Source organism: Gobio gobio (assembly GCF_949357685.1).
Source record: "Gobio gobio genome assembly, chromosome: 18".
Lineage (NCBI taxonomy): Eukaryota > Metazoa > Chordata > Actinopteri > Cypriniformes > Gobionidae > Gobio > Gobio gobio.
This window is the reverse complement of record NC_137111.1, coordinates 8,963,841-8,991,029: the sequence shown is the minus strand read 5'-3', so window position 1 is coordinate 8,991,029 and position 27,189 is coordinate 8,963,841. Positions and strand designations below refer to the sequence as shown.

Below are 27,189 nucleotides of genomic sequence, written 5' to 3'. Positions count from 1 at the left end.
TATTTTTTTTATCTTGTTTTTCCCAAACAGGCATTAATAGGCAGAGCTAGTGTGAATAGCATTTGCCAACAAGGCACGCTATTTGCACTGGGTATAAATACACACTCCGTAATTATTTAATTTAATCATACCAATAGTCAAAAAAAGTCTAATTTTCTACAATATACAATTGAATAAAATGGGCAGGTTGCTAACAAAAGCTTTGTACTTTTTTTGTTTTCACCTCTAAATTACTACACATCGTCAAATAGGGCCTAAATAACATTATTACGGCTAAATCTCACTAACCACTCTTGCCGTTCTCATTTCAGAGGTGTTCTGAGTGAATGATTTGTTATCGATTCAGACAGTGACGTCTTGTGATTTCAGTGTTGTACAGATCAGTTAACCATTCATTAAAAAGAATGGGTTCAATGGGGTCATTAGGTCGCAAATCGGACATTAGTGGACGTGGACACGTTGTGTGCTTGTCCTGGCTGTTAGGACATCGCAAAAGATTTGTGTCAACACAATTTATCACTCCATTTCGTTTTTTGGAAGTGTGGTTTATGCCAACTGCATGTACAGAATGCTTGTTAGAGAAGAGGGGACGTTTTTTGAGCACAATTCACACCCAGCGGTAATTCAGGAAAAAATAAATACCCGAATGGATTCAGTCTTCCGATCTTTTTATTGTCAGTTGATTTAGATTAATATATGCAAGGGACAGAGAGCAAAGATAGTGCTTAGTTAGTTTGAAGACAGTGAGAGAGAGAGTGTGTGTGAGGGAGGAGCTCTCTGCACGTTTTCTCTGTCAGTTAACATGCGCCCTATCTAGGGCTGGGTATCGATTTTCAAGCTCTCGAATCGATTTCGATTCTCCATTCGATGTGACTCGATGAATATAGATTTAATACAAATTCTATATTTATAAAAATGAACAGTGAACCTAAGTTTACAAATGGTTAATTCATAAAAAGAAATTAAGTATATCAAACAAATTATGTAAATTTAACAAACCTGTATATTGAACACCTTTTTATTTTAGGTACACTTGGGTACATTAAAACCGAACCCAACTCTATATTTCAAATGCATACAATGAATAGACCGAATTTTGATGAAAAACTGAAAGAAAAAAAAAGTCGGAAGTGTCGCATACCTTGATCAAACAGGATCAGGTTATTTTATGTTTAAGATAAAACAAACACAATCTCACAGCGTTAGCTGTAACATGGAGTCTGCAAGCCTATGAATGGTTTAGGAAAACTAATACTGGCTTTTGGGTGATAGTTCACCCAAAAATAAAAATTGTCATCATTTATGAATGTATTCATGTATGAATTTCTTTCTTCTGTTGAACACAAATGAAGATATTTTGAAGAATATGGGTAACCATACAGTTTTGGTTCCCATTGACTTCCATATATATATATATATTTTTTTTTTTTCCATACCATGGAAGTAAATTTTGTAGATAGTACTAGCTGTTTTTGTAAACACACCTAAACTTCAAGTTGTCATGCGCGGCAGATTTGAGTTCCTTAATGACATTCACTTCACAACAGACGCAAATTCGCGTCATGGGAGAGGCTTCTGCCAGCCGGCTCGTCTCGTTGAGAAATGGCTGACATGGATTGTTTTAAAATACGGCGAATAAGCTCAATTTGCCGGGCTTTAACTAGCTTGTAGTCTCAATAGGGTGAATTCCCAAAAGTGTCCCAATCACCCTATGTATAGCTCAAATTGAGTAAAGAACGTTTTCTACAACTTACCCGATTGTCCGACCTCCTCACTCACTTTCTTCCAAGCAAGATCCTTTTTATTCCGGTTTCTATAAAGTACGTAAAGTTCCGGGTATCCACATATGATTTTTGTCCTCATTGTTGTCATTACTAGAGCAAGCTCCTGATTGGTTAACGCGCCGCAAATATCCGCCAAAGTTCAGATTTTTCAACTCGCGATCATGCGTCAAACGGTCAATTCGCGCCGTGTCGTTCGCGCTGCAGAATTTCTATTTGCGTCTTTGCATTGACTTAACATGTAAATCACTCGCGCGAAACGCTTCATTCGCATCTGGTGTGAACGCAACAGATGATCATTAAAATGTTTATGCGATTTTTAAATGGGGCTGAACGATTAATTGAATTTGCGATAATATCGCGATATGATAAAACGCGATTAATGATCATCTTAAGAGGTCCTAAATTAAATGAAAAGTGCTGCACGTTCACAGTCTTTTTTGCACTTTCTAATTATGACACTGTTTACTTTATGGTGTATCGCAATTTGTGGTAGATTGTCTTTTTGGAATTTATAAATCAGCTAATATGACGTTTTTTGTGCTCCTTGGGGGAAAAAATAAACGACCATGCAGGGCTTGATGCTTACTTTGAGGAAAATATTTAATTAAGGCTTATTTTACACATACAGGCTTTTTAAAAATGTATTAATACATTTCAAACAGACAATTTAACCATCAAATAATCTCAGTTTTGATACAATCTTGATGGGGAATTCGCCCGTGTCTCAAACTCCGCAGGTTAATCTTTATGGCAGATCTGCTTAGACAAGAACTTGCTGCAAAGAAACACTTTCAGATTGGTCTCGAGTCGCCATCACATGCGTTTAAGCTCTCACTCTCTGCTTGTTCTTGCTGTTTCCCCCCCAAGCTTCATTGAGTCTCGTCATGTGCCAGGCAGTTTGTTTGGTGTGCAGTGTCAGGGGAATATCCAGCTTTCCGCAGAGCTGTCCCTCACATCCATTAATCAAGTCACTTTCTCCTGATGGAGCACACCTTAATTAGCATCTAACTGCTTTATGCCTGCGACTCTGCCCCGGCCCGTGGGGACCACGAGTGGCCGGCGTTGTAGTGAGCGAATCAGTGAGTGTGAATGCAAAGCAGTCAGGCAGACGTTGGTTTGAGACACGCTCCAGCTGTCCCTCTGGCCCTGTCGCGTCTTCGCTGACACTTAATCCCAGGCCTGGATGATTGGCAGTGAGCTGCTCCGCCGCCAATGACGCTCGTGTTTTTCCATCCACCTGCTTTTGTTTCAGGTCATTGATAGCCCTGAGGTTCACATGCTGAACGGGGGAGGAGGAGCGGGAGGAAGAGGAGCGAGACGTGCGCTAGATTGAGTTTCCTTGGCGACCGGAGGGACCCACTTGGGGCGATGACTCTGGAGAATGCAGCATGCACACTTGAGGTGAGGGGCGATGCCATGCGGTATTATCATGCTGTTCTCTAACTTTGTGTCTCTTCTGATTCTCACTGTAGCCACATTTACTGGGTCTGATCTTGCCGAACAGCTGTAACGAATTCAGATAGTTTCCTGGAAATCAATAATTTGTACCTTATCTCCAGCTCTTACTATGCTGCACATTAACTGCTGATAAGTGGTCAGGTTTTTGCTCTTGTCTGTTCTTATGAGCTGGGATTTATTCCTGTCATCTAGTTTGTAGTGTTCCTCATTGAGGTGTTTTAACATTGGATCTTTTGCATAATGAAGTGGCCATTTTCTCTGAGAGTAACAATGGGGTTTCATCCTAATTTGCCATGAACATCATCATCGGTCTAGTGGCTATTTTAAACCAGGGTCGTCACAATACCAAAATTTCTAATTATGACTTTTGCATGCGCATGAGAAACTTTTTTTGTGTTCTCGCTAGGGATGCACCGATCAACATTTTTTCATTTCCGATCCGATCCCGATACCTGAATTTGGATATCGGCCGATACTATTCCGATACCAGAGCTGCGTTTGCTTTAATTTAGGGCTGTCAAAAGATTAATCGCGATTAATCGCATCCAAAATCAAAGTTTGTGTTTACATAATATATGTGTGTGTACTCTGTTAATTATTATTTATATATAAATACACACACAAGCATGTATATATTTAAGAATTATTTTTTATTTTATTTAAATATATTATAGATTATATAAATGTATATACAGTATATACATGCAAATATTTCTTAAATATATACATGAATGTGTGTGTATTTATATATAAATAATAATTAACAGAGTACACACACATATATTAGGTAAACAAATTTTTTTTTTTGGATGCGATTAATCGCGATTAATCTTTTGACAGCCCTACTTTATTATTATTATTATTATTATTATTATTATTATTATTATTATTATTATTATTATTATTATTATTATCATTATTGTTTATTTTATATGATGCTGAAATGAACTCCTCTCAACAGGCAAGTATGATATGTACATATTAGGGATGAAATGGGATGGAAATTTCACATCACGATAATAGTAACCCAAATTATCACGGTTATCAATATTATCACGGTTTTGTTCAAATAAGATGAAAGTGTTCAAAAAGAACAGATGCACATATTTAATAAATTTCAACAAGTTTTATATTTGAAAATAAACAAACAACAAATAAATCAAGCAGCTCTAAGCACTTTAAGCTAGATTCTGTGGGATTTCCTTCCTTATAATGGCCGTTGTCAATGGCAACGCATAACGCATAAATCTCTAATATTATCTCTGTAAATATATTCTCAAGCAGTATTCCCATCAGTGTTCTATCAGCTATGACACATATATCCTAGTGAAATAAAGCATATATTTTCATATGATTTGACAGTTTATTTATTAAATATCAAAAATCCAAAAGGTGTGTATCATACCTGACACCTATACACTTTACAGTCAGTTTTATGACTAAGTCATTCTCTTCAAATGCCATTTAAGTAAGAAATGTGTATACCAGTGTTGTATGTAACTTTAGAGACGGTCCCTAAATTCGCGAACGTCAAGCCAACTTTATGCCAGTCATATCAGATGCGATGTGGTTCTGTAGTGTTTGTTTGAAACTATTTTCGGTGCTAAAATGGAACAAAAACTGTCAATCGCTGTATGATGAATGAATCTCCTGCGTACATCGCTCGTTTATCTCTGCTTTGAGTGTAGATTTCAGCGAGTGAGAGCGGCGCACGCTCTGAAAAAAACTACGCTAATCTGAACGCCTCTGATTATTATATGCATAAACTCAATAGAAAAACGTGTGGTTGGTTATAATGCGCAACGCGATTATAACAGATGGCTTTTGAGAAGACCATAAGTGCAAAGTGGCTGGTGTGAGTGTTACACAGCCGAAATACACGCAGATGGTGATTGTTAATGTCAAGCCCTGATTATAATCTCTTAAATGTCACCCTAGTCTTGAATTTATCTGCTTTTTTAAATGTTTAAATGCGTTCGTTGGGTTGTACGACGCGAGGGAGCTTCCGCCTCTCTGAATTACGGTTTTGCAAACATTGTCTTGCTCTGCGTTGTTTCCAGTGTGAAGTATTTCCACATCGCTGACATTGGCTAGCCACAATGCTGCTCAATGCTATCCTGCTTTCTGGCTGCAAACTGCGGAATGGATTTCCTAAGCGGGGGCGTGTCTCATAACTCTGGCTGCGTCCCAATTCGCCTACTTATACTATGTCCTAAAAGTATGTACTCTTTTTGTGAAGAAAAAGTACATACTTTTGAGTGTGTAGCAGAAGTTGGCGTAACCGTCATGTTTGTAGTTTTTTAACACTTTTTATCCGCGTTTGTAGTTCTAATCGAATCCTCGTCCATCTCGCAATGGGTTGTGGGCAATATCAGCCGTTAGAGTGCGCATCGATCTGCACTTCGGATTCTGACCGGAAATAGTAGACCATCCGGGAATCTTTGGAATACTTTTTTCAACATACTAAGATTTGGGACATACTAATTCTTTTTTCGAATACTATTTAGTACAGATAGTATGCGAATTGGGACGCAGCATCTGTGTCTCATTGAGCCGCGCCTCCGTTCAGGAAATCCATTCCATAGTTTGCAGCCAGTTAGCAGACAAGCCGGCGGGAATCACTTTTGGAGTCATTTCAGCAGACAACGGTAAAGCGCAGACATGGCTCATGGATATCGGATTCCTCCGAAGGTTGGATCGGGAAAATCCGATACCTGAATTACGCTGGTATCGGTCCCGATACCGATACTGGATCGGATCGGCCCCATCCCTAGTTCTCGCACGTTGCAATCTCCAGTTTATGTATACTAGGGCTGGGCATTATGGCCAAAATATCTCTGTTTTGTGGTTGAATGGCGATACACTGTATATATCCCGGTATTTTCTACATTTTTCTATCTGGATAAAAATAATAAATCTGTATTTATTATAATGGTAATTTTTTTTCGCATCCTGCCCAATGATGTCCTAAAAACAACAGTGTACGAAATACAGTGAAAGTAATGTAGGCTATGCAATATATTATGTGCAAAAAGGGGGTTTACAATCTAAAAAAAAATGATAATTTTGTTTTTAAATTCACTAAACTAAAAATGAAAATAAAAACAAAAGCATATTAGCCTATATTTGATTACCCCATAATATTGGTCACTTTCATAAAAATACACTTGTAGGTTTAAAAAATGGCACATTTATTCTCCAACAACAATATTTTAGAAATATGTATATTTTAGTCAGAATTATTGCGTTCCTATTCTATTGCGCTCCGTCTGTTTGGACGCGGTGGCGCTCATTCACGGAAGCCTGAATTTTAGCGGAGATTCACATGCAGAAGCTCGTCCTCTCCTGACAGTAAATGGACACATTTGCATGACTTTCTAACATTTGCAGATGGAGAATACACCGGTGAAATGTAAGTTATGCACTGGGGAAAGCACCACATTTCAAACGCATTAAACACCGCAGGTATTTATCTGTCTGTCAGCACAAGTAGCCTAACGTTATCTCTCAGAGCATCTGACAGGGCAAGCTGCTTTAAACTATACATGTTAACTGCATCTTACCAGTTATTTTGAAGCCCTTAATATAAAGCATGTGTCATGTTGAGGACAAATTGTATCATGCACTTTCCCTGCATCAGCTCATTCTCCGCTATTTTTCTGATGTGTTCGCATCAATCTACTGTATTTCGATGTAAACGGTATTGCCTCATTCCATATCGTTTCTAAAAAAAAATCTCTGCCATTTTACTAGGAAGAAACTGAGAGCATGGATGAGCATGAATTGCTCAAATGCAAAAACTGCCTTATGTGAAGTTTACATGTTTGCACACAATGTGTTATTTGAGTGTTGATTATCCTATAACTAAACAAGAATATCAGCTGTATATAGGCTTATAGTTTGGGCTCTGTTGTTAACCTTTAATATTATAGTAATAATGCTGCAAGTAAGGGCTCCCTATATAGTTTACAGCATTATCTTTAAGAAACAGACGCAGACAGACGCAATTTTTTCAGTAAACCACTGTTTAATAATAAATAAATAAAAAGCCATTTTTTAAAACTGCTGTACCTAACCCGTACCGACCCGTGACTTCAAAACCGAGGTATGTACCGAACCGTCAATTTTGTGTACTGTTACACCCCTACTGTCTATGGAGGTCAGAGAACTCGCGGATTTCATCAAAAATATCTTAATTTGTTTTCTGAAGATGAAAGGTCTTACGGGTTTGGAACGACATGAGGGTGAGGAAATACTGACATTTTTTCTTTTTTACATTTTTGGGTGAACTAACCCTTTAATCATTTTTTCCTGTTATTTCCTGTTTGGTGCTCTTGCATTTATGTTTTTCTCTAATATGTTGGAAAATATAATATAATTTTGTATTATTCTCCAACTCCATAAAGAGAGTAAGAGAGTGAAGAATAAGACCTGCAATAATGAACCAAGTTATAATATTCACCCCTCTTCCTGAAAAAAATACTTTTTTTTGTTGCAGAAACAGATATATGAACCTTTGCTGTGTTTAATTATTTACTCCAGGCCTGAACAAAAGTGAGCATGGGCCAGTTGAACTGAACGCTGCCCAGCTCAGGTGCTTGTTAATAATGAAGTGCTGAGCCTCTGTGGATGCTTTTTCCTTTTTGAATGTTTTGTCTCTCACTCAATGCTTTAGCCTCTGAATGGCAGTGACAGTCAGGTAAACTGAATCACCTTTTCTTCTTTCTCTGTGTCAGTGTGTTGACTGTATCAAGGTCACACATACATCTCTTCATCAAACTTGCCAGACAATATGTTGGTTGTCTGGTGAGTTCAGCTTCAATCATATGTGCGTGTTATGTCCGTGTGACCAGTTATGCGTCATTCAGAAATTAATTAAAGGGTTAGTTCACCCAAAAATGAAAATTCTGTCATTAATTACTTACCCTCATGTCGTTCGACACCCGTCAGACCTCCGTTCATCTTCGGAACAGAAATTAAGATATTTTAGTTGAAATCTGATGGCTCTGAAAGGCCTACATTGGCTCAATGGCACCGTTCACTCTCAAGACCCTTAAAAGGCACTAAAGACGTCGTTACAAAGTCCATCTCACTACAGCGGTTCTACAATAACTTTATGAATCGGCGACAATAGTTTTTGTGCACAAAAAAACCCTAAATAACGACTTACATAGTGATGACGATTTCAAAACACGGCCTCATGAAGCTTCGAAGCGTTATGAATCAGTGAGTCGATTCAGCGGTTTGAATCGCCAAATTTCAGCAGTTTGGCGGTTTGACACGCGATCCGAATCATCATTCAGCTCATTGATTCATAACGCTTCGAAGCTTCATGATGCTTTGTTTTGAAATCGTCATCACTATGCAAGTCGTAATTTAAGGTTTTTTTTTGCGCACAAAAACTATTCTCGTCACTCCATAAAGTTATTTTAGAACCACTGTAGTGAGATGGACTTTGTAACGACGTCTTTAGTACCTTTTAAGGGTCTTGAGAGTGAATGGTGCCATTGTGCCAATGGAGGCCTTTCAGAGCCATCAGATTTCAACTAAAATATCTTCATTTGTGTTCTGAAGATGAACGGAGGTCTGACGGGTGTCCAACGACATGAGGGTCAGTAATTAATGACAGAATTTTCATTTTTGGGTGAACTAACCCTTTAAGTCTTTGAAATGAATTCAATGAATTGAAGGATACAAATTACTTACAAACACATATGAGCTAATTTCAGGAACATGCATATTTATCCAGCCCCTTTGTTGGGTACACCTTGCTAGTACTGTGTTGGACCCTCTTTTGCCTTAATTCTTCATGGCACCGATTCAATAGGTGCTGGACACATTCCTCAGAGATTTTGGTCTATATTGACATGGCATCAGATTTGTCGGCTGCACATCCATGATGCGATTCTCCCATTCCAGCACATCCCAAAGCTGCTCTATTGGATTGAGATCTGGTGACTCTGGAGGCCATTTAGGTTTAGTGAACTCACTGTCATGTTCAAGAAACCAGTTTGAGGTGATTTGAGCTTTGTGACATGGCACGTAATCCTGCTGGAATTAGTCATCATAAGATGTGAACACAGTGGTCATACATTGGTACTAAGGGGCACAAAGTGTTCCAAGAAAATAATATCCCACACACCAGGACTATCCTGAACCATTGATACTAGCCAGGATGGATCCATGCTTTCCTGATGTTTATGCCAAATTCTGACTCTAACATCTGAATGTTTCAGCAGAAATTGAGACTCATCAATGCAGACATAGTTTTTCCAATCTATTGTAGGATTTTGCTAAGCCATTGTGAATTGTAGCCTCAGTTTCCTGTTCTCAGCCGACAGGAGTAGCTCTGGTGTGTCTTCTGCTGCTGTAGCCCATGATCTGCTTCAAGGTTGGACGTGTTGTGCGTTCAGACGACGCTCTTCTGCAGACCTCGGTTGTAACAAGTGCTTATCTGAGTTACTGTTGCCTTCCTATCAGCTGACTGGCCATTCTCCTCTGAGCTCTGGCATCAACAAGGCATTTTCTCCCACAGAACGGCCGCTCACTAAATATTTTCTCTTTTTCTGACCATTCTCTGTAAAGAGAGAGGGTTGTGCGTGAAAATCCCAGTAGATCAGCAGTTTCTGAAATACTCACACCAGCCCGTTTGGCACCAACGTCAGTACTACGTTCAAAATGATCTCTCGTCCCCATTCTGATGCTCAGTTTGAACTTCAGCAGATCGCTAAAGATGCCCATGGCTGCATCCGAAAACGTAGACAGCTGACTTCTTGCCTTGCTGTCTCATTATGCAATGACTCTGCAGGCAGCGTTTGCGTACATTTACACACAAACTGACCAGCAACCGCGACTTTCAGACACCATCTTTCTTTTTCTAGCTCAACTGTCACAGAATGGAACGCACAGGATTGTGGGATATCAAAGGCAGGGAAGGATACATCTAGAGAAGTTGAAGCTAACATTGGATTCGGACGTGCCTTGATTTCATCTTACCTTGAAGTGTGTCCTCCGAAGGCAGCGTTTTCCAGTTTTCGGATGCAGCCCATGTCGACATGCCTAAATGCATTGAGTTGCTGCCATGCTTATTGGAGAATTCGAAATTTGCGTTAACAAGCAGTTAAACCTAATAAAGTGTATGAGTGTATATACACAGTATATGTACTGTCTGTATATGCGTATTTGTTTTTTAGTACATATCACAGATGCTGTTCATAGACATTTTTAAGTAGATTAAAATCATATCACTGCTGATGAGTGTAATATTTTAACTGAATGGTGTATTTATAGCACAAAGTCACAGTGAATGCTCAGTTACAGCTGTTTCAGACAAAAGAGAGCACAAATGAACCATCATATTTATAGCACCAGAGGAAAGACGTGAACAGTTTGAGTAATTGTGAACTGTACCATTTACCCACTTTATGTCCCTCCTTATCATAATCATTTCCTGTAGAGCAATCATTAATCATTTCCTGTTTTGTTCTCCTACTTTTGTTTTTATCTAATAGCACTTTTTTTTACACTTGGCTTTCTTTTCCTATAAGAAAGCTATAACATATCATTAAAGGCTAAACCAAAATGCATAAAGTAATTCTCTGTGGATTTAAGGATAAACTTTTAACACTCAATGGGGTGGTATGAAATGCAAGATGGTAGTTTGAGATGCCTGTTCTAGTAGATTTTATAGGTGTTCCTAGATTTTTATGACACATTTAGGACTTTAGTTCTTAACAAGATAGGGCCCATGGGGTCAGGTGAGAAAAATGATTCATTGTGCTGTGAGTCACATCGTTGGGCACAACTGAACGTTGTGCATGGCCACAGAAAACACTAGTTTGACAATGTCTGCGGAACTAAAATAGCATTGCCGCCTCTAATGCTAGGTTTCATAATGTTTTTTTAAATCCCTGGCAGATCAGAGCAGACATATTTATGTGGCTTCTAATCTTCACATAGAATTGAACAACAAGCTATTTTAAACACTGAAGCATTGATATGCATCGAGCATCAGCTTTGCAATTGGATTCCGTTCTTTGACTTGAAGTGTGAGATCCTGAAATACTCCCACTACTAGCCAATACAGTTGCCTCAAGTGTTCTCTGACATTTGTTAGAGAGGTTTAATGAGGCTATGCATTGAAAAAACAGGAGATTATCGTAGAATGTTCTGCTAGTCTAGACCTGATTGATTCATCATCTTTGCTAGTCACGTAACTGTAGGTGCCAGGCCAAGAAGCCCTGTCCAAAGAACAACATCTGATGTCCGCAATCCAGGTTCCAAGAAAAGCAATTGACACTATGAATGATGAGACTGCACACTCTAAGGAAATGGGACGGTCTGAACATTCAAACCAGCATCATTTTACACCAGTCATCTGGAAGTGGGCTGAAGGTGACGGATTTTGAATCAGCTTTCACACGTTAAATATGTAAAGGAGTGGCGATGAAGCGCACCAGAGCATAATTTTTCCATCTGACTTGCTGGTCTGATTGGGATAACCTCAACAGCTGGGAGCGTGTTATCCAAGCAGCAACCTCCCGCAGTTTCTCTTGAAGCCAATACGGAAGTGACTTAAACTGCAATTCATCGACTGGCCGCTAAGGACAGGCTCCAGTAGGGAGCAGAATCTCATTGAGCTTGTGTTAAAATGCCCAACTTTATTTTTATTTATTTATAACTCATTCATTTACATTACATAAAGCCTTAAAGTTCTGCATAAATAAGGGTGTGGCCACTTTGAGTGACAGGTGGATTGCCGTTTGTTTGCTGTCTGTTAGTCATCACGTCACCTTAGCTCCACCCATGTCCCGCCGCTATGCCCATTTTTCGTTATCCAGGAGTGACGCGCTGACAAGATGGCGACGGCCAGCTCGACTCTACTTTACGCTTCTAAACTGCTCTTCAGAATCCTATGGGTGACGTCACGGACACTACGTCCATATTTTTTCCATATTTCTATGCTGTTATCCTGGAGCTCTGGCTCCTCGGTATCGAAATTAAATCATGACAACACGTTACATTCGGAGCTGTTCACGTCCTTATGTGTTTCTATGGCACCGCTATCAAAGCCTAAATTAATCTGCAGCAGTCAGGTGCTACAGCCGTCATGTGGTACAAGTAGGAGCTCTCAGACAATTTTCCATCTTACAAGCAGTTTAAATCATGTAATTGCAATAATCACGACATTACGTGAATGCACCTTTTTTAGCCATATTGGGCCCATACATAAGTAATCGGAGTGCACCGCCTTTCTTTGCTTTTATATTATTAGTAACAGACATTATAATACGTTCTCATTTACCGTCATAATTCGGCATTCAGGAAATACATCTTTATCATTTAAACAAATCTTTGAATATCTAATAAACAGTTAATTTAACAAACCTTGCAGACTTGGTTGAATCCAGCTGTCAGAACTTCTGAAGTGTGCATTTGTAGCCTGCATTTAAGGGTTAGTTCACCCAAAAATGAAAATTCTGTCATTAATTACTTACCCTCATGTCGTTCGACACCCGTAAGACCTCCGTTCATCTTCAGACACAAATGAAGATATTTTAGTTGAAATCCGATTGCTCAGAAAGGCCTCCATTGGCACAATGTACTTTACACTCTCAAGACCCATAAAAGGTACTAAAAACGCGTTATGAATCAGTGAGTCGATACAGCGGTTTGGATCGCCAAAGTCACGTGATTTCAGCAGTTTGGCGGTTTGACACGTGATCCGAATCATGATTCGACTCGCTGATTCATAACGCTTCGAAGCTTCATGAAATCGGTCATCACTATATAAGTTGTTATTTAGGGTTTTTTTGCTCACAAAAACTATTCTCGTCGCTTCATAAAATGATTGTAGAACCACTGTAGTGAGATGGACTTTGTAATATTCAGTTGCCCTATATGTCATATTCATGCCATTTTCACTGTGTGCCATATGTAAAATTAGTGTTACCTTGTCCTTACTAGAAAAAATATGATTCTCAGTGCGTGCGCACAAACTTACCAAACTTACTAAGAGCCCTGTTGGTTACTGTTTACTTACTTTTTATTTATATTTTTTCAACAACAAAAAAATTATTCGAGAATAATGCTGTAATACGATTACAGAAGCAAGAGTTTTATTTAGAAATAATAAATATATTTATACTTTCTTTATTTTCTTATTTTTTATTTCTTTAAATTCCTATTATAACTGTAATATTTTTATTTCATTTCTGTGTAAAGCACTTTGAATTGCCACTGTGTATGAAATGTGCTATACAAATAAACTTGCCTTGCCTTGCCTTGCCTACTTATTTCTAACTTATTAAATGTATATATACCACCCTTATATATTTAGGCCACCCTGCTCTCTAAGATATCGGCAATTGGCTATAAAAAAAAATAGCCAATATTGATAAATTTGGTTAATTTTGAACAAAAACATACAACTGTACAATGCACAGTTACATATGCTGCGTCCCAATTTGCCTACTTATACTACGCCATAAGTGTACTCTTTTTGTGAAGGAAAAAGTCCATACTTTTGAGTGTTTCGCAGAGGAGTGTGCAAGCTTTGGGACAAGCTACTTCATCATCATTAATGGACAGCTCTGTTGCTTAGTTACATGCATCCTGTCACCGTTAACTGCCCTGTCAATCATCATCACAGTTAAAATCCTCCACATTCAATCTAATTTAATTTCCTACCATTTCTGAGAGAATTGTACTTGTAGCACGTTGATCTGCCAGTCGTGGGGTTTTCATGCGGACTCCTCGTGCGTTTGCAATTTGAATATAATGATGCATTTAAAAGTTAATGCCCAAATGTACCATTACAAAAGTTCACAATGCTCCTGCAGAATGTGGTTAACATTGAAAAAAATATCTTTTTGTCAGGTTAGATACTGATAATGAATCACTTGAACCCCTTTATCTAAACCTTTTAACTGACGGACTCAGACATCCGTCATGTTTGTTGCTTTTTTAACACTTTTTTCTCTTGTTTGTAGTTTTAATCGAATCCTCGTCCAACGTGCAATGGGTTGTGGGTAATATTAGCCGTTAGAGTGTGCATGGATCTGCACTTCGGATTGTAACCGGATATAGTAGACCATCCGAGTATCTTTGGAATACTCATTTCACCATACTACGATTTTGGACGTACTAATTCTATTTTCGAATACTATTTAGGATGGATAGTATGCAAATTGGGACCCACCAATAGTTTACCTTTTAAGTTTTAGTAATTTTATGTGCTTTTGTTTACCAGCATGTAATTACAGTTGTGATTCATTTCTGTAATTATTACATCTATAGTTACACCGCGGACCCATCCTTTACCCCTTAACCCACCCTTAAACCTACCAAAGCTGTCCCTAACCATACCCGTATCCCACCTCAACAGCAGCACAAGTGTTTTGCAACACAATACAAACACTAAGTACATTGTACTTATTTATTGATGTACGTACATACAGTAGTAGTTAAAGATAAGTTTTATAATAGTTTTAAGTTTTCAACTAATATTTCTCTTATTTTATTACAGCTTTTCTCAATGAACAAAACAGTTTTACTTTGTTTAACAGTAAAAGCACTGATATTTATTAATATTTTGGCTAATGTAACTCTGCTTTTAGTATTGTTTTTTTTTGTGGTGTTTCATAGTATTGTAGTACTCTCAGATCCATTTAACATATTTTACCCATTTAAATCCATTCTGAAGATTTCAAAACATTTTGGGGGGATAGTTGTAGGACCATTTCTCAGACACCATTGCTTTCAGCACACTTAAAATTTGGGTTACAAGGCAAATTCTCTTCATCACTCAGTTTCTCATTTAGCACTGAGTGTTGCAGCAGTCCATGAACATGTTGATGAACAAACTGAATCATCTGTTGGCCTGATCCCTGAATCATTTGATACTGTCCCTGTTTCCTGTTGTTTGCACATTGATAGTGAGGATGTAGCCGTATCCTTGACTCATGTTTTGAGGGTTATCCTGCCAGCGAGGATTGGCAGGCTTGTATTGTCTGTTTGGCTGGTCTAATGTACAGATATTCTGTTGTCAAATCACGGTACTGGAAATGTTCGTATACATCGCTTTTCAAAAGTTTGGGACTTGGTAAGATGTTTTTGAAGGCTGCACCACCAAGGCCATAAATTAGCAATACTCTAAAGCTGTAATATATTTTTAAATGTAATTTATTCCTGTGATCAAAGCTGAATTTTTAGCATCATTACTCTAGTCTTCAGTGTCACATGATCCTTCAAATGTCATTCTAATATGATGATTTGCTGCTCAAGAACAGTGTTGGGAGTAACGCGTTACTGTAATTCCACTACTTTTAGCGGTAACACGCATGTAACTAAATATTTTTTAAAATCAAGTAACGCAATTACAATTACTGAAATTTAAATGAGTTACTCACGTTACTCTCTTTTGTGAAAAATTAACGCTTGCAGACAAGAAGCTCAAATCTAGGCCCTAGCCCAGCCTGTATCCGACAGCTTATCAAAATTCTTGGCCCGTGTCCGACTGGAGCCCGTGTTTAAAAAAAAAAAATGGTTTATCCTCCCCATTACACATTGTTGCAGCCATTAAAATAGTTCAATTTTTGTTTTTAATGTCAAAGTAGTTATATTTAGTTTCGCTTCTTTATTAAGTTAATTTAGAAAAATGTTTGGAGCATTTTTTGTGTGTTAAAGTTTTTATTTTTTAATGTGACGATCAAGCAGCCGACAGTGAGTTACCCAACGCTTTAGCCTCTCAAATCAACACTTGACTTGTCTTGCCTATAATAAAATCCATTGATATAAAACACTTCAAGCATCACAATGTTAGTTTAGACGCTTACCCTACTATCACCACCACCAACACCACAGTAGAAAGGCATTTTTGATCAGTTGAGGTTAGGCTGATCGTAGGCGCTCGCAAACGAAACGGGCTACACAATCTAAACAAATAAAAAAATAAAAAACATGCAGGTTGTCTTGCCTTACACCTCGCCGCAAAATGAATATAAATCAAATCTTCAATTCCCGCGATATATGCACATTTAACAGAGTTCACGTCAACAAAAGCAACAGATATGAGCTGATTTTTATTCATCAGCTCATTTCAACATCAAAGACTGCAATATGAGAGAACGAGCTAAGCACAGGTGAGATCATTTAGTCTTATTAGTTTTAATGAAGATGATTGTGTTTTTAAGCATCTTAGACTCACTTCACTTGCGGTAGTTTGTGTACTGGCTTGCTACTCATTGGCAGCGATGCGTGTTGCAGTAGCGCCGTCATATCTGGCTACAACATGTCTAACGCTCACATGTTTATTTCTTAACAATTTTCAAGGAGTAAAATTTACATATGTGGTTTAACCCCCTTGAGTCGGCGGTCGCGCCGGCGCGATCGGCTCTTTTTTTCTTATCAGTGCCCAAGAGACTCAAATAACTCTGTCGTTTTGTATCATTCCGGTAAGTGTTATACATTATTATAATCTGTTAACTTTTTGCAAAATAAAGAAAACACACATGATGCGCGATCTGCAGCCTCTCTCTCAAAGACATTAATTCAGATAGTCTTCAGAAAAGGAACTCTAGCTTAGTGAATACTTGTCTCACAAACATGAGACATATGTCTAAAGAAACGCTGAAATGTCAGGTTTTAAACAATGTAAACCAAATCAAAAATAAATATGCTGTGTTTATGTAATCTGGTTGAAAAGCGATAGATGTCAGTTACCCGCGACCTACTTCACTATCCGCTAATGCGCTCACTCCCACAGATCGTGCGTTCTATTGAGATTCAAATACTGACGATCCAGAGTCGACGCCCACACATCAACTCATACAAACACATCTAGTGAAGCGCTGTAACGTTACTTCAGCTACATCGTTTTGAGACGCATTGAGAAATAATCCTGGATTTATTCTGCTCATGAAAAGCTCTTCATTTCTAAGAGCAAATGATTCCCCCGCTGATTGTAAGGTCAGTTTATTCTGTTAGCATCTGTGAATATTAAATGCAAAAATACCGTTTAAATATGAATCCTGTTGCAACATTAAATGTCATACACGCAAGACTGTTTAGACGAGATTTATTTGGCTTGTTTTGGACAGATTATAACGTGTTTATTGTAAAAGAGTCTAGTGTCACATCAATAAAGCTTTTATTCGCAATTGTTTGCTTATATGCTATAAATATAGTACCAGTCAAACGTATTTTGCTTCATATTGATGTTTAAATATATTATAGCCTAATGGTATTTTTTTAATTTAATATCAAAGTTTGTCAGAAATTATTCTGGAGTTTTGTTTTGTAGAAAGAGAATTGCTTTCTTTAAAGTGAATTTCGGTTTGTATAAATTGTATCTTAATTTCAATTATTTATTATTTAATTTTTTTTAGCATGAGACTACTTTCAAAAACATAAATAGTACAAAAAATTTTTTTTTTGAAATGCTCTTCTTAGTAATTTTTGTCTTGTTTCTAGTCTAAATATTTAAACATTCTTAAATCAAGATGCATTTACTAGATAAGTACAATTTCAACTAAATAAGAAGAGCATTTTAGCTTTTAGCTCATTCATTATGTGGGCTATTATGTTCTTTTGTCCTCTCAGGTCATTATTTGTTAGATATCACGCCTCCTCACATACTGGCTTTGGAAAGAAAAACTGTCTTACAAATTTTAAATCAGTGTATTGTTTTATGTGAATGAGTAGGCTTAGTGATTCTCACATCAGTTTGAAGCAAAAACTCTTGGCAACAACACCCATTATGCAAAAGTCTTGTGAACACCTATCTATTGTGTGTTTTGAGGCCTTAATTTTAAATCTTTTTTTTTTATTTTTTTTTTTTATCAAGCATAAATATTTTTCTTTCAAAAATACAAGCATGCACATTAGGGGTGTAACGGTACACGTATTCGTACCGAACCATTTCGGTACAGGGCTTTCAGTTCGGTGTGCGTGTGTACCGAACGGTTACGAATGCAATCTTTAACAGTTAACAGTCGGCTTGTTTTAAGCGCAGAACACACTTCAATCCTAGTTCCCACTCGAACATATTAAGTATTCAGTCCATTTTATCACGAAATTCAAACGATAAATGCCGCTTTGACGCTCTTTAATGTGACGACTGATCACTGTATAGGCGTGTCAATTCAAGCGGCCGCGGTGCGCGTGCGCGCGCGAGTGAACGCGATCATCTCTTCATGAAGAATAAACATGAATTAATATCTTATGGTATGTTGAGGATAACACTTACTGAAACGTATCATATGTCGTGTAATTGCTCAATCAGTGTTTCAACCGCGAAAAGACGTCAAACAGCTTGTAAACAATGTCACGCATCATTTACCTCAGAGTCATTCAGTGTCCACAGCTGTTAATTCACTAGAGAAATCAACTCTTTCACTAAATATATGCACTATATTAGCCTATATATATATATATATATATATATATATATATATATATATATATATATATATATATATATATATATATATATATATATATATATATATATATATATATATATATATATATATATATATATATATATATATATATATATATATATATATATATATATATATATATATATATATATATATATATATATATATATATATATATATATATATATATATATATATATATATTAATTCTACTTAACCTGTTAGTGATGTCTTGATTATTTAATGCTATGTTTAGATAAATCTGTCATGAAAATGACAGTCACTGTGTTAATGATTATATTCCTACAACGAATTGGAGAAAAAAACATAATTTTATAATTTAGATTTAGGAGTTAATGCAAAAACTGCCTTATGTGAAGTTTACATGTTTGCACACAATGTGTTATTTGAGTGTTGATTATCCTATAACTAAACATGAATATCAGCTGGATATAGGCTTATAGTTTGGGCTCTGTTGTTAACCTTTAATATTATAGTAATAATGTGCAAGTAAGGGCTCCCTATATAGTTTACAGCATTATCTTTAAGAAACTTTTAGTTATAATTGAATTAGTTTAAGGACAGACACAATTTTTTCAGTAAACCACTGTTTAATAAAAAATAAATAAAATAGCCATTTTTTAAAACTGCTGTACCGAACCCGTACCGAACCGTGACTTCAAAACCGAGGTACGTACCGAACCGTCAGTTTTGTGTACCGTTACACCCCTAATGCACATGCATGTTGCTTAGATATTATGGTAGCCCAGTTTGTGCTGAATACAGTGTAATTACACTTTTGCCATTAATATGATTATAAGCAACTGAAAAAAGCACAAATGTAAGAGCATGTCAACTTCTAAAGGGCCCCAAAACAGCTCCGACTCCTAGGGCTTTAACAACCAGATGCATTTACACTTGTCCAGTTTCGCCTGAAATGTTGAATGAAAAAGTATGTTTAATGTGTTTGACTGTTCAGTACTGTTCATATTTACATTTAAAAAGCAGACATGAAAGTAACTTAACAGTTACTTTCCCTAGATACTAATTACTTTTGATATACAGTAATTGGTAAAGTAATTATTTTAAAAGAAGTAACTAGTAACTGTAACTAACTACTATTTTTCAGTAACTTGCCCAGAAAGAAACATTTCTTCTTATCATTATTGTTGAAAACAATTGTGCTACTATATATGTTTGTGGAAACTGTGATGCATATTATTCAGGATTAGAATGAGAATTAAGAAAGGCATTTATTTGAAAAATGTAGAAATCATTACAGTTACTTCTGATCAATTTACTGCTACCTTAATTAATCAAAGTATTAATTTCTTAATAAAAATATAATCTTACTGACCCCAAACTTTTGAACAGTAGTGTACACTATAACATGTTTCTGTGCTGTTAAAAGACATTTAATTTCAAAAATTTGACATGTTTCCTTGTGGAAATATTAAAGACAGGATTAGGCTGGATTGTGAGGGGCTAAAAGCATGTTATGCCGTGACATTATCAGTTAAAACTTTACTTCCCTTCGGCCTAGGTTACGCCAGCACAATTTTTTTTTTTTCCTGAGACAGGGAAAGTGTTTTTCATTTTTAATGAACTGTTATTAAACTAACATTTTCTTGAGAATACTTTGAACTTGATTAGTACACAAGACCAGGGTCATTTATTAATAAACAAAATAGTGGTCTGAGCCATGACGACACATAAGAGCGGTTTTGTTCAGCGGTTGTCTCTTATTAGGAGATAAACCCAGTGTTTGAGGGAAGTGGAGGTGAATGGGGCTCAGTATCGCAGCAGCAGCAGCAGCTGACTGTCATGGATGGCTAACTGCCACGGGCCTCTAGTTTGATATTCTCGGCCATATCTTGTGGAGAGGCATTCTCATCCACAGCAGACGGGAAAAAAAACACCTCTATAACAGTACTTTAATATTGCATGCTTTCAGGTCAGGGAGAGCAAATGTTTTCCAGTTGACAGTTGAAAACATCTCTAGGGGTAATTTACAGTCTCGTTGATGAAAATGTAATTACATTCAGAATGTTTTGCCATTGCAACAGCGTTTCATGGCACTGTGCCAAGGTTATGAGTTCATACGCTGATTAAATATCTAGTGAAAGTGTCAAATGCAAAAAAGTGTCAAATGTTATCTCGAATTTCGGCGTGGGTATTGCGCTTAATTTGAATCATTCTCGCAGGTCTCGCACTTATAATGCAGGAAATTCCCGCAAACATTCATTCACTTTATCGTGTAGGTTGCATGGGTAAACGAATCCACACAGATCAATACGATCAAATCAGTCATTTTAAAACGTTCTGCGAGACAATGTTTTCTCTCGCTTCTCTCTCTCTCTCTCTCTCTCTCTCTCTCTCTCTCTCTCTCTCTCTCTCTCTCTCTCTCTCTCTCTCTCTCTCTCTCTCTCTCTCTCTCTCTCTCTCTCTCTCAAAATGGGTTGTGCAAGGCAAGCGTCAAGCACGCACTGAGGACGACGATACCTGACTCCCGCGTTTCGGGAGTTGGACATTTGACGCAATTGACCTTTCGGTAAGCCCCTCCCCTCGAACGCAGATGAGCCAATAGCAGTTGAGTATCAGTTGCGCTGGGACCGGAACTCGGACATCTTTAGGTTTCAGCGCCATAGAGATGCATTGGAAAATCCGAAGCTCTCATCGGTTTGATGGTGTTTATGCTACAAAAATGCTAAAACGTCGTGCCTGAGGTACTGTAACACTGATTCCAGGGATGCTGAGAGGATTTTCTGGTTGTCATACTCTCGTTAAGTTACGATTAAAGTCCCTGCTAACATACAAACCGAAATAACCAACTGTTCTCACGTCATGTAACACTGTAGGTCAAAAACACGAAGGTCTACATTTCAGTGCCTCTCCATATTAAACTGGTTATGTGTAAATTAATTTAATTTTAGATAAGTTTAAGGTCTACATTATCTGTCCGACTAAGGAGGTCTCCTATTTTGATGGGAATTATAGTAAAAGGAAGAGCTCGCACTCGCAGTTTATCGGAGTTGTTTTGCAGATACAAAGTTTACCAGTTATTAACTGCACCCTCGAAAAGTCATAAGCTCTGTGTATATGTTTGTTTACTGTTAGTTGTATTTGTGTTTTTGTGTAATTTGCTGTGTATGTTAATGGTAATGCAACGGAGAGAGAGAGTTTGTGAATGAGACGTTAATGCGCACTTCTTATGCTTTGTTTGTTCAGCTCTTACGATGATTTTTTGGGACGAAAAATGACATAATAAACTTGATAAACCATCAGTACATTTTGGCCATCATTCGGACGGGATATACGCTACATTCTGTGTCCAAAAACATCTTGGGATAAGGTTTTCACACTGACAACTGTCATTGTAAGATATAGCAACTCTGTTTGTTTGTCCGAGTTAACAACAGTAACTAAGGGGGGCGGGGCTTACCGATAGGTCAATTGGCACTTGCACAATCGGACCAGTGTTGCAAAAGTTTGTAATTTGTACGACTTCTTAAGTCTTACCAATTTAAAAGTTTAAGCGATTTTAAAGGGTTAGTTCACCTGAAAATAAAAATTAGCCCATGATTTACTCATCCTAGGTGTATATGACATACTTCTTTCAGACGAATACAATCGGAGTTATATTAAAAATGTCCTGGCTCTTCAAAGCTTTATAGTGGCAGTGAATTGTTGGGTCATTTTTGAAGTCCATAAAAGTGCATCTATCCATCATATAACTGCTCCACACGGCTCCGGGGGTTAATAAAGGCCTTCTGAAGTGAAGAGGTGCATTTGTGTAAGAAAAATATCCATATTTAAAAAGGAATCAGTATCAAAAGCTTATGTATTTATTTATAGAGGACTAAAAGACTATCCAGTGTTATTTTACATTTGATTATTCAGTTCCTGTAGTATCTGAAAACTAGTGTTAAACTTTTTCTCTTTATTTCATTTGTATCTTTATTCTAATTTAATTCAAAGATTGAAATCAAGCAATATTGTACACCTTTATGGAGTTTAATTTTAGGTGATGATGTTCTTAAGAATATATATTTTTATATAATCGAGTTATTTGAGTCTCTTTGGCACTGATAAGAAAAAAAGCCAGTCGATCGCACCGGCGCGACGGCCGACTCGAGGGGGTTAAATTCCATATTGTACTTCCTTTTGTTATGTTTGATGACATTAAAAATATTGTTATTCTCTACCATGGTGCAGTGTCCTCAATCTAAACTTATCTTATTGCTTATTACCCTGAGCACGTAATACTTATCATTCTAATGACAGGCTTTACCTTCTGTAATGTATAACCCAATTGCCCCTTTTTCAGTGACCTGACACTCTATACAGTCATTCACTGTAATGACTCTAATGTCGTTCATTTTTGCACACAGTGTGTCTGCAGTGCAGGAGTTCATTATTCTGCTGTGGTAACTGTGAGGGAGGAGGCTGTCGGAGACGGCTGCTAATGAGCAGCCTGTGTGTTAATTAGGCAAAGGAAGAACAATTGCTTTGAGTTGTGACTGAATGAGGTGATGTCTGAGAAGGCCGTGAGTGAATGCACAGACTGATATTATTAATATTAATATAACGTCTGATGTGTCTCGTGGCAGACAAAAAACAGGAGTTCACTTGGAGTTTACAGACAAAGTTTATGAATTTATAAACCACGTGCTGATGAGATGTTTTACATTCATACCATCCCCTATTTTTCACTTTTGAGTTGGAATCTTGATTGTTTCAGGCTTATGCATGCAACTGTTGTTTCTGTAGCGAAAAACTGCATTAGAGATTCATTTCTGCCAATGAGTTCAAACTGTCTGTTTCAATAAATCAATGTGATTTAATCCATTTATTTTGTCACTCAAAAACATTCTTAGCATAATTTTTTTTCTCTAGATTTCACTTTTTGCAATAAACGTTTTAAATCTGATTTGATGGATGGGCTGTTGGGTTGAAATCAGGAGTTCACCTGATTGAAGATAAAAAATCAAACGTTTTAATTAATTTTAGAGCAGTTTCATTAACTATTGTGGTGCATTTTGCATTAATATCTCAACTGTCGGTTGTCAGAAATTCCATGCATATTGTATTTATGTTTACTGGCTTTTCTTCCCTGTATAACCTCTTGGGGTATAAACACATTTCTCTCTATTATTTACATGCACGTCAGGATTTTCTTACCAGACAACCTGGATTAGATTCAGGTCTTCTCCGGTTTTGCTGCTGATATTTATTTTAAATCTTTCTCTTCATGGATCATGTTGCAATACTGTGACAATTCGCATTTCAGTAACCCAAGCAAATGTGTGTTTCAGAGACGCTCAGGGCCTGAGAACCTGTGAATGAGGACACCACTGAAACCAACTCCAGTTTCGGGTATGAAAACACACTATCTAAATAATTTGTTGTGTTTGTGGATCCTTGCCTTGCATAGCTGACAATCAGCCTCCAGAAATAGCTCTAATTGGAAGATGACTTGTCTGCACAGAGCTCTCTTGTGATACACAGTTGTGTCTCATGATGTTCTCTTACAGTCATCTTTAGATCAGGAATGATGAAAGAGATTGAGATTTGTCTGACCCAGAAAGGAAGTGTTTTTTTTTTCTCAACAAAGTTGATGTCTTTCCCTTTTACCCATGAACTCTTTCTGACTGTCTTTCACACCTTGCTGTCTGTTACATTACCTAAAGGCCCCAATATGCTTGTGCAAAGCTCTTTTTTTGTTCTTCTGGGGTCAAAAAAAAATTGTGACCAATGGCCTACTGTTAGTAGGGTTGTGCGATGTCCCCTAAATTGGCAGTTGATGATGTTTACAGTAAAACATCGCGATGGACGATATCATGTTGAAGGATATATTTTACTATATCTCTTTACATACATAGTATTTTCTACTTAAAAACTATTTTTTTCCTTATTTTACTAACCCAACTAATGACTCATCCGGCCTTTCCAATAGGTTGCATGCACTTTTCACAATCCGTTACGGAGCTATTCAATTTTGATTTAGCATGTTACTTTTTAAACGTTCATTCGTGTAGTTCATATGACCACTTTACAATATTTCAATAACATGATTTATTTTGTAGCCTATGCTTTGCACAACAAAAAGTTAATCGTGCTGCTAATTATAAGTGAAATGTAAATTCCAAGTTTCGGTCTAAGTGTTTTTCCCGTTTTCTTGTTCTTGATTTGTTGTTCTTCTGTGTTTTAATAAATGTGTGTTATCAGAATCACCTTCAGTCTTTCATTTGATTTGACATTATGGCAAATTGTCTGAAAGTATTAACCAGACAAAAGTTATTTGACGTTCGCTGAAGACTGGGTTTATCTTAAACCTTGCAGGAGCCACAGAAGAGCTATGGGACAATGATTAAGATTTCCTGAGACACTATAATAATTCATTAATAAGGACCGTTTTCTTGTACAAAATTAAATATTTGAATACACAATATTTGTGTAGCCTGTCTGACACGCTATTTTCACGGACTAACACGTCACGTCTCTGGCATAGACTACAGTATTTAAAATGGCATATATGCATTAGTTATATTCTCAATTTAATTTGCAGAGCAATCCCTGCAAAGTTTTTAGGTTAACTTTAGAAGAGACTAGGATTAGTGTGTCACACTCGCAAGACTCGCAACAGGGGGCGTGGCATCACGATGTCGGCCCATCATGATGTCGGCCCAACCCTAACTGTTAGCGAACATCCCGACACCGCCCACACTGCTGAGAGCGACGGTTAGATGAATATGTAAATGTGCTGCTCGCTTTCCTCTCAATTACAAAATAAACAACAAAAATGACAGTGGTGAGAAAACAGCGGTTAAGAAAGCATCTGATCATAGCGATTTAGATTTGTTTACACAAGCTTTGCAACTTGGCACTCTAGTAAAGTCACATCACGTTTATTTATACATTTTATACAATACATTTAAAAATAAACCATGCAGCTTTACTGTATTAAACATGAAAATACAGTGTCTCTTTTAATTAGAAATACTTTTCTACTATAAAGCAGCTCTTCAGTGTGTTCATGTTTTCACTGGCAGACGCCTGACCTCAACGGACTAAACCGAAAAAATGAAATCGAGAAGATTTCTATGTGAAAGAAGGCGGAGCCTCAGAGCCACACCTACCTGTTACATAATCGCCATGGACCAATGGTAGTTCAAAGGCGTTTTTCCAGCCGGGCTCTTACTCTGCATCAATGCTTGACAACCGTCATAGTGACAACAGCCAATCACATTACTTTTCTGATGTTGCATGCATGTAATTGGCTAGTGTCTACGCTAGGACATTTGCATGGGCGATCTGATTGGCTGACGACTGCGTTTGTGTTTGAAAAGTTGAAAATATTTCAACTTCTGCCACGAGCAACGCCAGTGACGCGACGCAACGCAACGGAACCCACAATTCAGTTCGGCAAACTGTAGTTCATATTTGATTGTTGTCCATGGCAAAATACAGGTGCTACTTTCCCACATACACAAACACACGTCTGGTTCACTCTTCATAGACGTAATGGATTTTATACTGAACAAATTGTATATTCTCCCCCCTTACACTAACCCTACCCCTAAACCTACCCATCACACAAAACTTTCTACCTTTTTACATTTTCAAAAAACTCATTCTGTATGACTTATAAGTTTGTTTCCTCACGGGGACCTAAATTGAGGCTGACACGAGTCCCCATGAGTCAGTGTGCATTCAGGTTGAAGTCCCCACCGGGATAGAAAAAACATATATAGTTACACTTTTGACCCTTCCCTTAAACTCTTACACTACAAATGCATATGCAATAAGGTGAGCCGCAAAAATAACTCCACGCCTTTTTAATGCTCATTTTTAACTGCGTGTCTTTAGTAAATCCTGACAGTAGTTTTTTTACCAGAAAAGAGGGTTTGCTCTGGCACAAGCTGTTAGTAAATCTGGCCCTTTAAATAAAGGGGGACCACAATTATTAGCAGAGTTAAAATGGGTTGTGAACACCATTTTCATGTTTCATGACTTTAAACCAGACAAGGTACAACACAACTCTTGGCCCACAGGATGACACATTTATGTAACCAGGCTGTTTTGCTAGGTCTGTATCATCTGATATGCAAGTCATCAGGGAACTGAGAACGATCTCTGTCTGAAGCAACAGTAAGAGGAAGTGTGTGGGGTGCCAGGAATGGGCGTCACATTGGCTCAGTGGCCACAAAAAATGCAGACTGCAGACTTATCCATAACATCCTGGCTCTTCCCAGCTTTTTAATGGCATTAACTCATTGAACTGAAAACTGAAGCGATGTTTTTTTTTTTTAAAGAAAAATATCCATATTTAAAAATCACTAGCTGCCTTACTCACGTTCACGAGAGTGTTGATTTCTGGCGGAAGGGTGACCTTTGACCTGACGTGTGAGGTAGGGCTGTCAAAATGGCTGAAAAGCTACATTTGAAATTCTTTCTTAAATATGATAAAAATTCAAATTATATTCCAATTCTAAAGGCAATAC

The 27,189-nt window shown here is 37.4% G+C and overlaps 1 protein-coding gene across 5 annotated transcripts in view; it reads left to right on the top strand.

The window, feature by feature from the left end:
• Positions 1 to 27,189, top strand: part of LOC307142227 (tight junction-associated protein 1-like) — a 191,637-nt gene that overhangs the window by 68,734 nt on the left and 95,714 nt on the right. For 4 of the 5 annotated variants that reach the window (XM_079842902.1, XM_079842900.1, XM_079842903.1 and 1 more), the window contains 2 exons: positions 3,037 to 3,185; positions 24,001 to 24,061. The gene's annotated coding sequence lies outside the window, so the exon portion shown is untranslated. The remainder of the gene's footprint in view (positions 1 to 3,036; positions 3,186 to 24,000; positions 24,062 to 27,189) is intronic. The other variant, XM_079842904.1, reaches the window with a different exon arrangement.